At 39.2% G+C, this 13,669-nt stretch overlaps 1 long non-coding RNA gene across 1 annotated transcript; it reads right to left on the reverse strand.

The window, feature by feature from the left end:
* Nucleotides 1-6,416: 6,416 nt before the first annotated feature.
* On the reverse strand, nucleotides 6,417-12,054 carry LOC141374555 (uncharacterized). The gene is made up of 3 exons (XR_012381560.1): nucleotides 11,831-12,054; nucleotides 9,653-9,831; nucleotides 6,417-7,079 (listed from the first exon to the last, which is right to left on the reverse strand). It is a non-coding gene; the product is annotated as an uncharacterized lncRNA (long non-coding RNA).
* Between the last annotated feature and the right edge of the window lie 1,615 nt (nucleotides 12,055-13,669).

Below are 13,669 nucleotides of genomic sequence, written 5' to 3' on the forward strand. Positions count from 1 at the left end.
GTAAAAGAGACCCTAAAGCTTTGTGTCCCACACAAGTGGGGATATAGCAAGAAAATGGTCATCTGCAAGGAAGAGGGTTCTTACCAGAACCCTACCATGATACTTTCTAGCTTCCAGAACTGTGAGAAATAAATATTTCTTTCTTAAATATTTTATTATAGCAGTCCAAGCTAAGACATTTGACTAGAATAAAACGCTGACTTCCCCTGAGCAAAAATGAATTCTGACAGAAGATGGCTTCCAGACTTGAACCACAAAATTGGTTCTTGTTTGGGTATTTAGCTTGCTGGTCCACCCTGATGATTTTGGACTTGCTAGCCTCTATAATCATGTGAGCCTACTCCTTATAATAAATCTCTTCATATATACACCCTATTAGTTTTGTTTCTCTGGAGAAGTCTGACTAATACATTCATTTTAGGAAACAGTTTGGTGATTTCTTAAAAAATTAAATATCTACCTTTCACATGTCTAGCCATTCCATTTACCTAAGAAAAAGAAAGCATAAGTCCATACAATGATTTATACATGGGTGCTTATAGCATCTTTATTTCTAATGTCTCCAAAATGGAAACACCCCCAAAATGCTCATTAATAGGGGTATTGATAAATTGTGGTATATCCATATAATAAAGTCATATTTAACAATAAGAAGGAAGAACTATTTTTTTAAAGATTTTATTTATTTATTTGACAGAGAAATAGTGAGAGCAGGAACACAAGCGGGGGAGTGGGAAAGGGAGAAGCAGGCTCCCCGCCAAGCAGGGACCCCAATGCGGGACTCGATCCCAGGACCCTGGGACCATGACCTGAGCTGAAGGCAGACGCTTAACTGACTGAGCCACCCAGGCGTCCAAGAAGGAAGAACTATTGATATACACAGCAAAATGATGAATCTTAAATAAATATACTGAACAAAAGAAGCCAGTAAAAAAGAGTATTTTATTGCATAATTTCTTTTAATAAAGCATTCTAGAAGATGTAAGCTTATCTATAGGTCAGAAAGCAGTTCACTGGTTGCCTTGAGATAGGCATGAGATAGAAGTTCAAAAGGAACATGAGAAAACTTTTGGAAGTGATGAATATATTTATCATCTTGATTGCAGCAATGGTTTCAAATATCTCAAAAGTCATCAAATTGTACAACCTTAAATATGTACAGTTTATTGCATATCAGTTATACCTCAATGAAGCTGTAAATACCCCCAAACAATAACAATAAAGTAGACACAGATCATGCCTTTTTGGTGTTCACTGTTTAGTGAGACAATAATCACTAATATTTATAAAGTGCTTGCTATGTGCCGGGCAGTGTCCTGAGTCTCTATATGGCATCTCTTTTTTTTTTTTTAATTTTTTTATTGTTATGTTAATCACCATATATTACATCATTAGTTTTTGGTGCAGTGTTCCATGATTCATTGTTTGTTCATAACACCCAGTGCTCCATGCAGAACGTGCCCTCCTCAATACCCATCACCAGGATAACCCATCCCCCTACCCCCCTCCCCTCTAGAACCCTCAGTTTGTTTTTCAGAGTCCATCATCTCTCATGGTTCGTCTCCCCCTCTGACATACTCCCCTTTTCTTCCTCTCCTGTTATCTTCTTTTTCTTTTTTCTTAAAATATGTTGCGTTATTTGTTTCAGAAGTACAGATCTGTGATTCAACAGTCTTGCACAATTCACAGCGCTCACCATAGCACATACCCTCCCCAATGTCTATCACCCAGCCACCCCATCCCTCCCACTCCCAACCACTCCAGTAACACTCAGTTTGTTTCCTGAGATTAAGAATTCCTCATATCAGTGAGGTCATGTGATACATGTCTTTCTCTGATTGACTTATTTCACTCAGCATAACACCCTCCAGTTCCATCCACGTCGTTGCAAATGGCAAGATCTCATTCCTTTTGATGGCTGCATAATATTCCATTGTGTATATATACCACTTCTTCTTTATCCATTCATCTGTCGATGGGCATCTTGGCTCTTTCCACAGTTTGGCTATTGTGGACATTGCTGCTATAAACATTGGGGTACATGTACCCCTTCGGGTCCCTACATTTGTATCTTTGGGGTAAATACCCAGTAGTGCAATTGCTGGATCGAACGGTAGCTCTAATTTCAACTGTTTGAGGAACCTCCATACTGTTTTCCAGAGTGGTTGCACCAGCTTGCATTCCCACCAACAGTGTAGGAGGGTTCCCCTTTCTCCACATCCCCGCCAACATCTGTTGTTCCCTGACTTGTTAATTTTAGCCATTCTGACGGGTGTGAGGTGGTATCTCATTGAGGTTTTGATTTGGATTTCCCTGATTATATGGCATTTCTTTTAACACATAGGTGGTATTATTATCTCCTTTTTATAGAAGAGGAAAGTGAAGTTAGAGAGGTTAAATTATTTGCTGTAATCTCTCTAACCAGAACTTTGAGTCCTTAGCCATTTTGCTATAGGGCTTAGTATAAGGGAGAGCAAAGTATGAGGACAGACAGGAACATAAATGAGCTTGGGGACAGAAGCAGAGCCTTGAATGTCAAGCTCAGGAGCCTAACTTTATCTTGCAAGTATATGCATTTGTCAAGAGTTGCTGCCCATCAGTCAGATGGACAGGGGTAGAATCAGCAAAAATGGATCAAAATGAAAGGAAGGATAAAAGGATGGGGATAAGAAAATGATGGAAGGAAGGATGGAAGGATGGAAGGAAGGAAGGATGGAAGGATGGAAGGAAGGAAAGATGGAAGGATGGAAGGAAGGAAGGATGGAAGGATGGAAGGATGGAAGGATGGAAGGAAGGAAGGATGGAAGGATGGAAGGAAGGAAGGATGGAAGGATGGAAGGAAGGATGGAAGGATGGAAGGAAGGATGGAAGGAAGGATGGAAGGATGGAAGGATGGAAGGAAGGAAGGATGGAAGGAAGGAAGGAAGGATGGAAGGATGGAAGGAAGGAAGGAAGAAGGAAGGAAGGAAGGATGGAAGGAAAGATGGAAGGATGGAAGGAAGGATGGAAGGAAGGAAGGAAGGAAGGATGGAAGGATGGAAGGAAGGGTGGAAGAAGGAAGGATGGAAGGATGGAAGGAAGGATGGAAGGAAGGATGGAAGGAAGGAAGGATGGAAGGAAGGAAGGAAGGAAGGAAGGAAGGAAGGAAGGAAGGAAGGAAGGAAGGATGGAAGGAAGGGGCAAGCCAGGTTATGTTCTCAAGGATTCTAAATGATAAAATGATAATTTAAGCATAAAAATGCATAATTCTGGTAGGGCTGGGCAGAAGTAGGCAGAGATATAATAACCTCAAGGCCTATGGCCTTGATGGATGAGGCTGACTCGGGAAGGGTTGGTTGTGGGTCTCATTCTCACTTACTCCTGCTTAGTGATTTGTCGTCTTCAGTATCTGTGTCTGGACCAGTTGGGGAATTTCACTCTAAGTATACACTGAGTCAGAGATGGTTTCTATTATGTGTGATGATGGAGATAGAGTGGGAGGATGGAAGAAGTTTCAATCAATGTTCCTTGGAATTTCCCTGAAAATGCTAAATGATACCTTAGGAAGAAAATTTTGTGGAGACTGAGATCATAAGGTAATTACCACTCAGATTAGGAATGCTTACCCACCATGGGTAATTCCAAAGACTTAGGATGAAATTACTCACTTTGGGACAACACAGACAGAATACCTCAGTATCTCAATTATAACACATAAGTAGATATTTGTGTACCCCCTTAATTCCTTAATATGTTGAAGCCTTAATTCCCAGTGTGCTGGTTTTAGAGGTGAAACATTTAGGGGGCAATTAGGTCATGAGGGTGGGGCCCTTATGATGGGATTAGTGCCCTTGTAAGAAGAGACACCAGAGAGCTTCCGTTCTCTCTCTGCCATGTGAGGACACAGCAAGAAGGCAGTCATCTGCAAGCCAGGAATAGAGCTCTCACCAAGACCTGAATCAGCTCCTTGATCTTGGACTTTAAGCCTCCAGAACTGTGAGAAGGCCACCCAATCTGTGGTATTTTGTTATAGCAGCTCAAGCAGACCAAGACATGGGACTAGCACAATTAATTCTGAAATGGAATCATCTTCAAACATCACAGCCAAGCTTCAGAGGAGACAAAGTGACAACGAAGAGATCAGTGTACTAGTTTTGACCCTCCAACTAACATAGTGTGTGATTTTTATTGTACCCAGTTGAAAAATGAAGGGTTGAACTTGAATGCCTTGAACCTCTTTTGGTTCTTAGGGAATCAATCAGACTTCCCTTCTTTTTGTTGTTGGTTGTTTTCTTGGCCTAAAGCATTGACAAAAAGAACAATTTCAGTTTCCTATTCTGTGGTCCTCATCTATCTGCAAGTTTTATGCAATTACTTAACTTTAAGAATAAATTTTCCTAAAGTTGAGGCTGATTGGAAGAGGCTCCTGGGGCTTTGAAGCAACAACGAGTGGTTAATATGTTAAGTGCCTTAGGGCAAGTTTAGTTGCCAGACAACTAGTTTTAAGTTCTTGAAGAACTAAAACACTAGGGCTAGTTCAGCAACACCTGTCATCTCTTCTGTGATTTAGAGCTGTTTGCAGTGAGCCTGTGCCAGCAACAGGTGTTGAGACCTTAACTGTCATCACAGGTAGGTGGGCAAGACCACTAATTAGGCAGTGCAAAATCATTAGTGTGTGTAATTATTCTAGCTCCCCTTTGAACACATGTCCATGGAAGGGATGGATGGACACTAGAGGGGTCTGGCTGTCTGGGTGGGTGGAGGAAGGTGGGGGTGTTTCATGGAATTTCACAGTACCCTTGGCAGGCACAACCTGAGTCATTAGACTGATCTCATCCATCTTGATGTTATTTCTCTCAACAAGCAATAATCTCAGCTTTCCATGGCTTGTGGTTTCTGTAAGCTGGGAATGAATTCCTTGACTCTGAGTGAAGGTGTCCAATTGGAAACATTAAAAAAGAATTTTTTCATAAAAATTAATAAAAGTTCATAAAGACATTTTGTCATCAGGGAGTGCCCAATATTTGGAAGAGTCCAGTGGATAAAGGTCACTTTAGAAATCAGCATGGAACCAGAGGAATGATTAGTCAGTCACTCAGACATTCTTATAACCAACATTTATTAAGCATCTGCTGTGTACTGGTCCCTATGTTAGATGTTTCAGATATTGGAGGTGAGCAACTACAGTTCTTGTTTTCAAGGGATTTACATATTAGCAAGAGAGATGAAAGCACAAACAGACTTAATCACATGAAATTGCAGATATTCAACAGTTTTGATCTATTAAAAAACAGTAATTTCATATGGGTCAATCAGATGCTATTATGTCTTAAATATAACATGCTATAGGAATAGAAAGGAGCAAGTGATTAATTTAAATGTTGGACAGTTGTCAAAAAGGCTTTAGTGAGGAGATGATATTTGACTTTGGCCTTGAAGGGAGAATAAGATTTTGAGAATATTTTAAAAGGTGAAGTGAAAAGGAATTAAATTGCATTTATGCTGTAAATATTTTTTGAGCACTACTATGTATAGAATCTAGTAATATGCTTGAGATGCAATGGTCAGACTGTAGAATTGATCGTCTCTGTCTTTCTGGAATTTACATTCCAAAGAGGGAGGCAGATCCTCAAGAATAAATACCTAATTAACTATTTAATTACAATCCTGATGGGTGTGAGGAAGAAGTAAAATCTGTTCTGAGAGAAAGTAATGGGGACTGACTTGGTCTGTGGGCCCAAAATAAGCTTGAGCTGAATTCTCCAAGATGAGACCAGAATAAGTCATGGGTTGTGGAGAGCATTCAGAACAGAAGAATTCATATGTGCAAAGGCCCTGCAGCAGGCCAAGGGAGCAGATTCTGTCTCTCTGAGATTTTAGTGTTCTTAATACTAAATCTTAATACTAAATTCTTAACACTAAAGTGTATACTTCTCTCTGATGTGATTACATTTCCAGGGTCTCTGATACTAGCTAATTACACACAAAGACACTTGGGTTCTAAGACGTAGCCAAATCACTAATGAGGTGACTTGGGTGAAGATATTTAAGCTAGGAGCCTGTGTGGAAGGAAAATTAATTAATAAAATAAAAAGTGGAATGAAGATGAAAGCAAAACAAATAAGTAAGGATATTGATTTTTTTTTCCAATTCTGGAGTTTTCAGTCTCCTTTTCAGATTCTTACTGATTCTCCTTAGGCCATAAGCCCAATAAGCCTCAGAGGAAATAGGCTTAAAACTTGTTAGGAGCTTTTACCTGAAAGAGTGTTAGGGTTCCCCACTGTTGTGGACACCGGCCCATTTGGACACATGTGGATCACTTCCGGAAGGCCCAGTGCTCAGGCATGGGCTTTACCAGCAGACTCTGTGTGGAGGGAGAGCCCTCAGGGTCTGGCCAGCTGAGGACAAAGCAGAGACATGCCTGGGTTGCTGGGAGAGGTGATGGGTTGCCTCCTGAAAGCCTCTGTGCATTTTTCTTGGCCTTTCTTGCCTGTTCTTCATGTCCAGCATGAAGTATTCACAAAAGGGTCTGAAGCCATCACAGGATAAGGTAGTTACCCTCTCTGGATAATGGAAATGAGTCTTTCAAGTCCCAAGACAGTTTTCCTCCATAGGAGGCTTAGGTGCTTACCTTAAGTAAGATCTTCAGTGGGACAAAAAAAATCCATGATTTGATTGGTTCATTCATTTAACAAATATTTTGAGTACCTCAAGAGGTCAGCTCTGCACCAGGCACAGAAACACAGTGGTGAGAAGCATGCAAGTAGTTCTTGCCTCATAAGGCTTACAGTCTAGGGGGCTGCAAACAAGTAAATATGTCATGACAGGGTAGTTGGAGGAGTTTGCTAAGGAGCAGCACAGACAGAAGAACTTGTTGGAACAGCATTTAACCCAATCTTGGGGGCTGATGGGGATGGCGTGGGTCTAAGACGTGAACTGAAGGCTGAGTAGTGCCGTGGGGATAGTGTGTTTCAAGACCTTGGGGTTAGAGATGGTATGTCTGAAGAGTGTCCTGATGGGTCCTGCTGGTGTTGCTCTGTTGCTGTGTGTCCTTAGGCAAGTCACGTCACTTCTCTAGGATTCAGCTTTTCTATCTGGAACTTAAAAGTTTGGATAACAGGTTTACAGTCTCAGACTGGCCAAACACTCAGTAATAGATGAGCAATAGAGTGATCTTCAAATATCTCAGTTCATATACGTCTTAAGATCATTTTTTTAAAGATCATTCATAATCCGTAAAATTTTTAAATATCCCACACATTTTTAAGTTCACATTTAAGATTTATCATGATGCCACAAAATCTTCTTTAACAGTTGGGAATTTTACAAACTTCCATTTTCTCCTTGAACTTGTGTTTCTATTCCACTTCCCAATGTAGTTTTATTCAAATATATTTTTTGGCCTAAAAGTCTTTTATAATCATCCTATCATACATCTCTACAGCAAAAACAAGTATATGAATTGAAAATTTGTTTTTAAGGTTTTTTGAGCCAGTCAGGCTCAATGTTTAAAAACTTCTGAATAATTATAGTTAGCAGTAGTAGTAGTACTACTACTGCTATTATATATTACAGTAAAATTTAATGGAAATGGATTATTTAGTGTTAAAGATGTTCCTATTCCTATATTTTTAAAAAAGTACTTAAATTATGCATTGCCATTTTTCATTATAGGTGTAAGTTTTGAGAACTCTTGTTCATATAAATGCATAGATAGGGATGGAAAGAGTTTTGGGTGGCAGTGTCCCTCAATTCTGGGAATTCCATCTGAATTGTTTGCAAAAATAATGTTGATCTATAATCAAAGTTTTTGCTGTTATGTTGATGACAGTGGAAGCTGATTGCCTTTACAGAGGATTTGTTTTCCAGTCTTAGCGTCCTCTTAATTTGGGGGAACAATACCAGAAATGTTTTTATCAAGGCTAATTATGATGTCAATTAATTATTCATGTTCCTCTTTCCTTTGGCTTCTTGTTTACCGAGATATGTTCTGGAAAGGATTGGAAAGAGGAAATATTATTAATTTCAATAGACCTTTGCAAATACAAATTTTTTAAATATAGGCTGTTATTTTATCATGTGCTCTAATATATGTTTGTCAAAATTTCCTATCTGTGCAGCTTTAGCTCCTTGTGGACAATATCCAGCACACAGCCTTGTGGCCAACCCTCCTCAGACCAATAGCTAAATTCTGACTTCATTTTTGAACTCAAGTAAGTTTCCTTGCAACAGTGTGACAATCATCTCACTTCTGAGTCCTGGTTCTTACATAGGCATAAATAGCTTTTGTCTGAACTTTTTGCCTAGATGAAATAAGGTACCTCCACCTCCAGGACTGTGTAAAGACATTTCCTTTATGTCTGAGTTGGGGGACTCTCCTGGAGACATGTATTCTAGAACTGTCTCTGTGTGGTGCCTGGAAGATTTTCACACCTAGTAAGCAACACACCCTAGGAAGCTTCAGGATGGGTGAGAGGCACACAGATTTTCTAAAAGCATGAAAAGGGTGGCTGGGAAAAATAAAGAATTGAGAAATGGGAATTATAGAAGGTAGGGAATTATATTTGTAGGCAGAAATAATACAGATGTATTCATCTGTAACTTGAGAATCTGAAAATTAATTTCCTTTAAAACTGTCAATGCCTGAATAGCCCCTGGAAATCTTTTCATGTATCCCTGTTCAAAGAATACCAATTTAAAAACAACTCTTGTTTGTAATTCATCCAGCTCTCCTCCAAGCTTACAGAACCTGCACTTTTTAGCTCCAAGAATGTCCCAAGGTGAAGATGACCTGAAGCTCACAGATTGCATTGTAATTTCCCACACAGATTCCCTTCCCAGAACAACTGAAGAAGGGGAACTGGCCCTCAGGGTAAGTCCTTAGGGGAAGTTGGTGAGGGAAATTGAGCAGCAGGCTGTCTCCATGACAACCAAACAAATTGTGTATTTTATAGAATCGGTTTTCCTACAGCTGTTAGAATTTCAACCTATTGAACACTTATTTTATAGGTATAGAAACTGAAGCTAGAGAGATGGATGATTGATAGTCCCCCAATCTGACAGCTAGTAAGTGGCAGAGCTGGGGATGGAAGTCAAGGCTCTCAATTCCTAAAACAAAGGCAACCCCTGGATAAATGAAGCATTGATTAGCATCACATGGACAAAACAAAAGGGTTGGCTCGCCATATTTTTCACCTTTTACCTTGCTGTAGTTTTTTTTTTTTTTTTTTGTCTGGGAAGCCAAATGGTCATATACTTACCTGGGGTTTTCAGAGGAATCACAGATAGAGATGACTGGAAGGTTTGTTGTTGTTTTTACTATGACTTTCCCAAGAATAAGTTTCTCAGAATCCTTGTCACCTTCCAAGTGGCCTCAGAATATCCAGAATTTCTACTGGACTTGGGCTGGACAGGGGTCTGAAGGTGAAGTGCTTCTCATTATTCTAAATTGCAGGTACTTCAAAATAAATTTCTCTTAAACCTTGAGCAAAGATAATTTCATCCCTGGGTTTTTCTCATTTCATTCAAATTTGACTGCTTATTCCCCACTTCACACCTGTTAGAAATTTCAGAGCAGGCCAGCCAAGACCAACTCCCATTTAAAGACTCCAGTCAGCTGCACTTGATTCAGAAGTAAGCCTTCCATAATTCTGGGAGAGGCCAACATAAATACCTGTGTTGAGTGGGATTCCAGAGGTGGGGAGAAGCACCTTCCCATCACTTCCAGCTTGGATGTCATCACTGCCCCACTCCCCTATCTGAAATGATCCTGAGATGCATCTGTGGAATTTAGTATAACAACACATCTAAAATGGTCTCTGTGAAGGATGCTGATGAATCAAGTCTCTACAACTAGAGAAAAGCAGAGAAATGAATTACTAGTGAATTTAGGAAGAGTACAGGGTTCATCAGTGTAATCAGAAACCATTTAAATACCCAAATTAGCAATCTTATTTCCTGAATCCATGGGGGTAATTACTTCTTTTAATTTTAGAAATGCCAATAATAAACCCTTTCAAAAATAAATTCAAGTAACTTTGCAAAAGAAAATAAGAATCCAGATGGATATGAAACAATATCTAGAGTCTAAAAATATTAGTATGAGTAGGGATTTTAGGACTCATCTATAAAATAGAGATAGTATGCCTACCACATGGGATTGCGGTGCAGAGGAAATGTACTGAATGTGAAGCACTTAGAGCCATGCATACACACTATTATTTCCTTGAATTCAGTGCCATCATCTTATAGATGAAGCTGATTTATATCTGGTCAGAAAGCTGCCAGTGAACAGACCCATGTCCTTTAGACTGACACCCAGAATAGAATCCTTTCTACTTCTTGTGCTTCCAATGCCCAGCCAGGCTAAACCAGCACATTTTGGCTCAACTTCCTCAAACTCTAGCAGATGCTGAGGGAGAAGAAACTTTCTCAAAGACTTCTGGCACACGTCTGTCACTAAAAATTGCTTGAGGTTGCTGAATGAGTCCTATGGAAGCTTTGGTTTCCACCAGAGCCTCTCTCTCTTCATATTGGTTGGCAAACTGCTTTCACACCGTCATGAGGCCTGATTAGAGAGGTATTGGCCTAGGGGTATAGGACATACTTGAAACACATATCAGGGTCTTTCTGGAAGGAGAATTTGGAGGAAGGTGGTAAAGATAGGTGATGATTTTAAAAAAAAGAAGCTATGGAGCCTTCTATCTTATACTCCAAATTTCCAGAAATCTTGCTTACAATGGATATTTATTTTGGCCTTTCTCAGTTTTCTCTTTTTTTGTTTTATATCAGAATTAAGATGATCTGACTGAGGGGAGAATATTAATTGGCAAAGCATGGAGATGACTGGTGAGGTTTATCCTTCTGGAATTTCTACTGGGGGCTGAGTGACAGAAGCAGGGGTCAACCAGTTAATTCACGCACTATTACAACTTTGTACAACAACACACAGATGCTATAACTTTTCTTTACCTTAAAACAAAGTCATTAAATACTGTAGTATAATAAATATATTTTTTCTAAGTATTATTAGAATACCTTATTACTAATATATTCTTTCAAATTAACTGCCTTAAAATTGGTGTATCTTTCTCCCTCCTATTAATTGGATTTGGCTATCTTCATAGCATTGGATCCTATCTACTCTAGTTTATGGTTAGTTGCTATTTACAAAATTCCTTTATTCCTTTATGTTCTTCTTTTTTCTTTCTTCATTTCCCCCAGTATTGTTCTATACTAAAAGAGCATACATTTTGGTGGGGCTGGAAAGGGAGGTTGAAGGTGCTTGTTCAGCCATAATTATCCAATCATGGGCACTTATTTTTCAGGACACTTATTCTTCAGGACACACTCCATGCCCCCTTTGATATGTATATTTATATTCTTTATCTATATCTATGTATATGAAAGCTGTAATATGTCACATGGATACACTGTGTACATATTTGATTTTGCATTCTGCTTTTTATTTTCTAGGGATCAGCTGAGGCCTCCCTACCTCTCTTGAGATTGGGCAAAATTAACAGGAACTTCCCAATTCCACTGTCTGTGGATTTCCAAAGTTCTCCCCAATATTTCTCTGAATTTCTAGGGAGGGAGCCGAGTGGAGTTTGTATTCTTAAGGTCTCTTCTGCTTCCTGGGTGAAATCTTTCCTGCTTATAACTTTGTCTTCATTTATAGCCCGCAAAACTCTATTTATTCTGTGATCAAATAGACCAGAAAACCCCCACTTATAAAGAATAAAAGTAAGCAGGGAAGACATTTCTGGACATTTTGAAGGGTAAGGAGAAAGGCTACCAAATTGGGTGCATAGTATAGAAACACAACCCCAAGCAGAAGAGTGGAGCTCACCATTCTTAAAATGTGCTTTAGCCATACTGTCCGCAGAAAATTTCACTGGTTTTCATCCCAGCACAAACTTTTGCCATCTTCTTGGCTCCTTTCTTTCCTTTCCATTTGAGAACAAAAACTATAAATTCTTCTCATTTCACATGGAGCATCTTTCATCTTTCTCTGGTATGTTAGCACTTAACTCAAGGAAACTTAGAAAGGTTTTGTCCCTCTCAGGGTGTCTGGCTGGATCCATCGGAGGAGTGTGCAACTCTTGATCTTGCAGTCGTGAGTTTGAGCCCTGAGTTGGGTATAGAGATTACTTAAATAAATAATAAATAAATAAATAAATAAATAAATAAATAAAAATAAATAAACTTTTTAAAAAAGGTAAGTTTTTTTCCTCTCAAATAAAGACAATTCTCTACCCAAGGGGAGTTCTTGTGTTACAAGAACTAATACTATTGTTTACAACTAATACTATTGTTTATATTTATGTCATGTTTTATATTTATATCATGTATGACTCACATAATGGCTATTTTATATAGATTTGTATAAAAACTATACACAGTGCATATACCCTATAGCAGAACTGATTTGTATTGCAAGTTCATTATGATTCTTGGCTGTTCCTCTGATTACAGGGCAGGTATTTTTTTTTTTAAGATTTTATTTATTTATTTGAGAGAGAGCCAGAGAGCACACAGGAGCAGAGGGTGGGGAGAGGGAGAAGCAGACTCCCTGCTGAGCAGGGAGCCCAATTCAGGCTCCAATCCCAGGACCCTAGGATCATGACCTGAGCTGAAGGCAGACACTTTACCAACTGAGACACTCAGGTGCCCCTGGGCAGGTATTTTTGAAGAAATGCCTATCTTCTCTCTCTGAACCCCAACGGGGAAATAGGGTGGGCACCTGGAGTTGGGCAAGCTGGGAAATGGCAGGATTCAGGCTCCTTGAACTAGAACTGAGGATTTTCCTTAAGTGATTAAGAACAGAAAGAGCCAAATGGTAAGTCTGAGTCAACAGTCCTTATAGAGTCCCAAGGGCCACACTGGGGAAACCCAGATTAGTTGATAAATCCAAATATTGGAAATCAGTCCCAAAAGTGTGTGTGTGTGTGTGTGTGTGTGTGTATCTTGTGGGAGAATTTGGGAGACAAAGCCAAGAATTAGGGGCCAAGCAGAGCTAGAATGGAATGAAAGGATGCTGAAGCATCAACAATTTGCCTTTTCAGATAATATCCTCTTGGCAAACAGAACATGGGTCCATCCCTCCTAGGCACACACAGATATTTTCTTGGGCACCCTTTTGTCCATAGGAAGCCACTGCTTCTTTGCAGTTTATTGTTATCAGGACTCATGGCATCCTGCTGTTGTCTTAGCAACAGTCACACCTTTGTGAACATTGTCACTGCAGGTGGTATTAAATGGTTGGATTTTTCCCAGGGATTTTCCTGGGGAGAAAGTTGTATTTTGAATCTCATGGGAAAAAAGGTACTCTGACTTGAAGGTTGACTGAAAAGGCAGTTTATACCAATTAAGTGTGTTTTGTTATGTAGGATAATTCCCCACTATACAATTTGTAAATCATGAAACTCATGTATTAGCTTCTACCGGAACCCTATATTAAGGCATTTATTAAAAGATTCTCTTGATCTTGTATTTTAGCTGAGAAATTATTACATGATCTTTTTAAAAATTATTTATATCTTTACTGACTATAAAGGGGATATATACTAGACACATACAAGAATACAAACATAGATATTTTAAAGGTTGAAATTCCCCCATAATTCTATCCCTATGAAACTACTTCTAAAAATCGCCATGAACTGTTGGTTACATACATTTACATTTA

Source organism: Callorhinus ursinus, unplaced genomic scaffold, assembly GCF_003265705.2.
Source record: "Callorhinus ursinus isolate GAN/ISIS: 27379988/994484 unplaced genomic scaffold, GSC_fseal_2.0 scaffold19, whole genome shotgun sequence".
Classification (NCBI taxonomy): domain Eukaryota; kingdom Metazoa; phylum Chordata; class Mammalia; order Carnivora; family Otariidae; genus Callorhinus; species Callorhinus ursinus.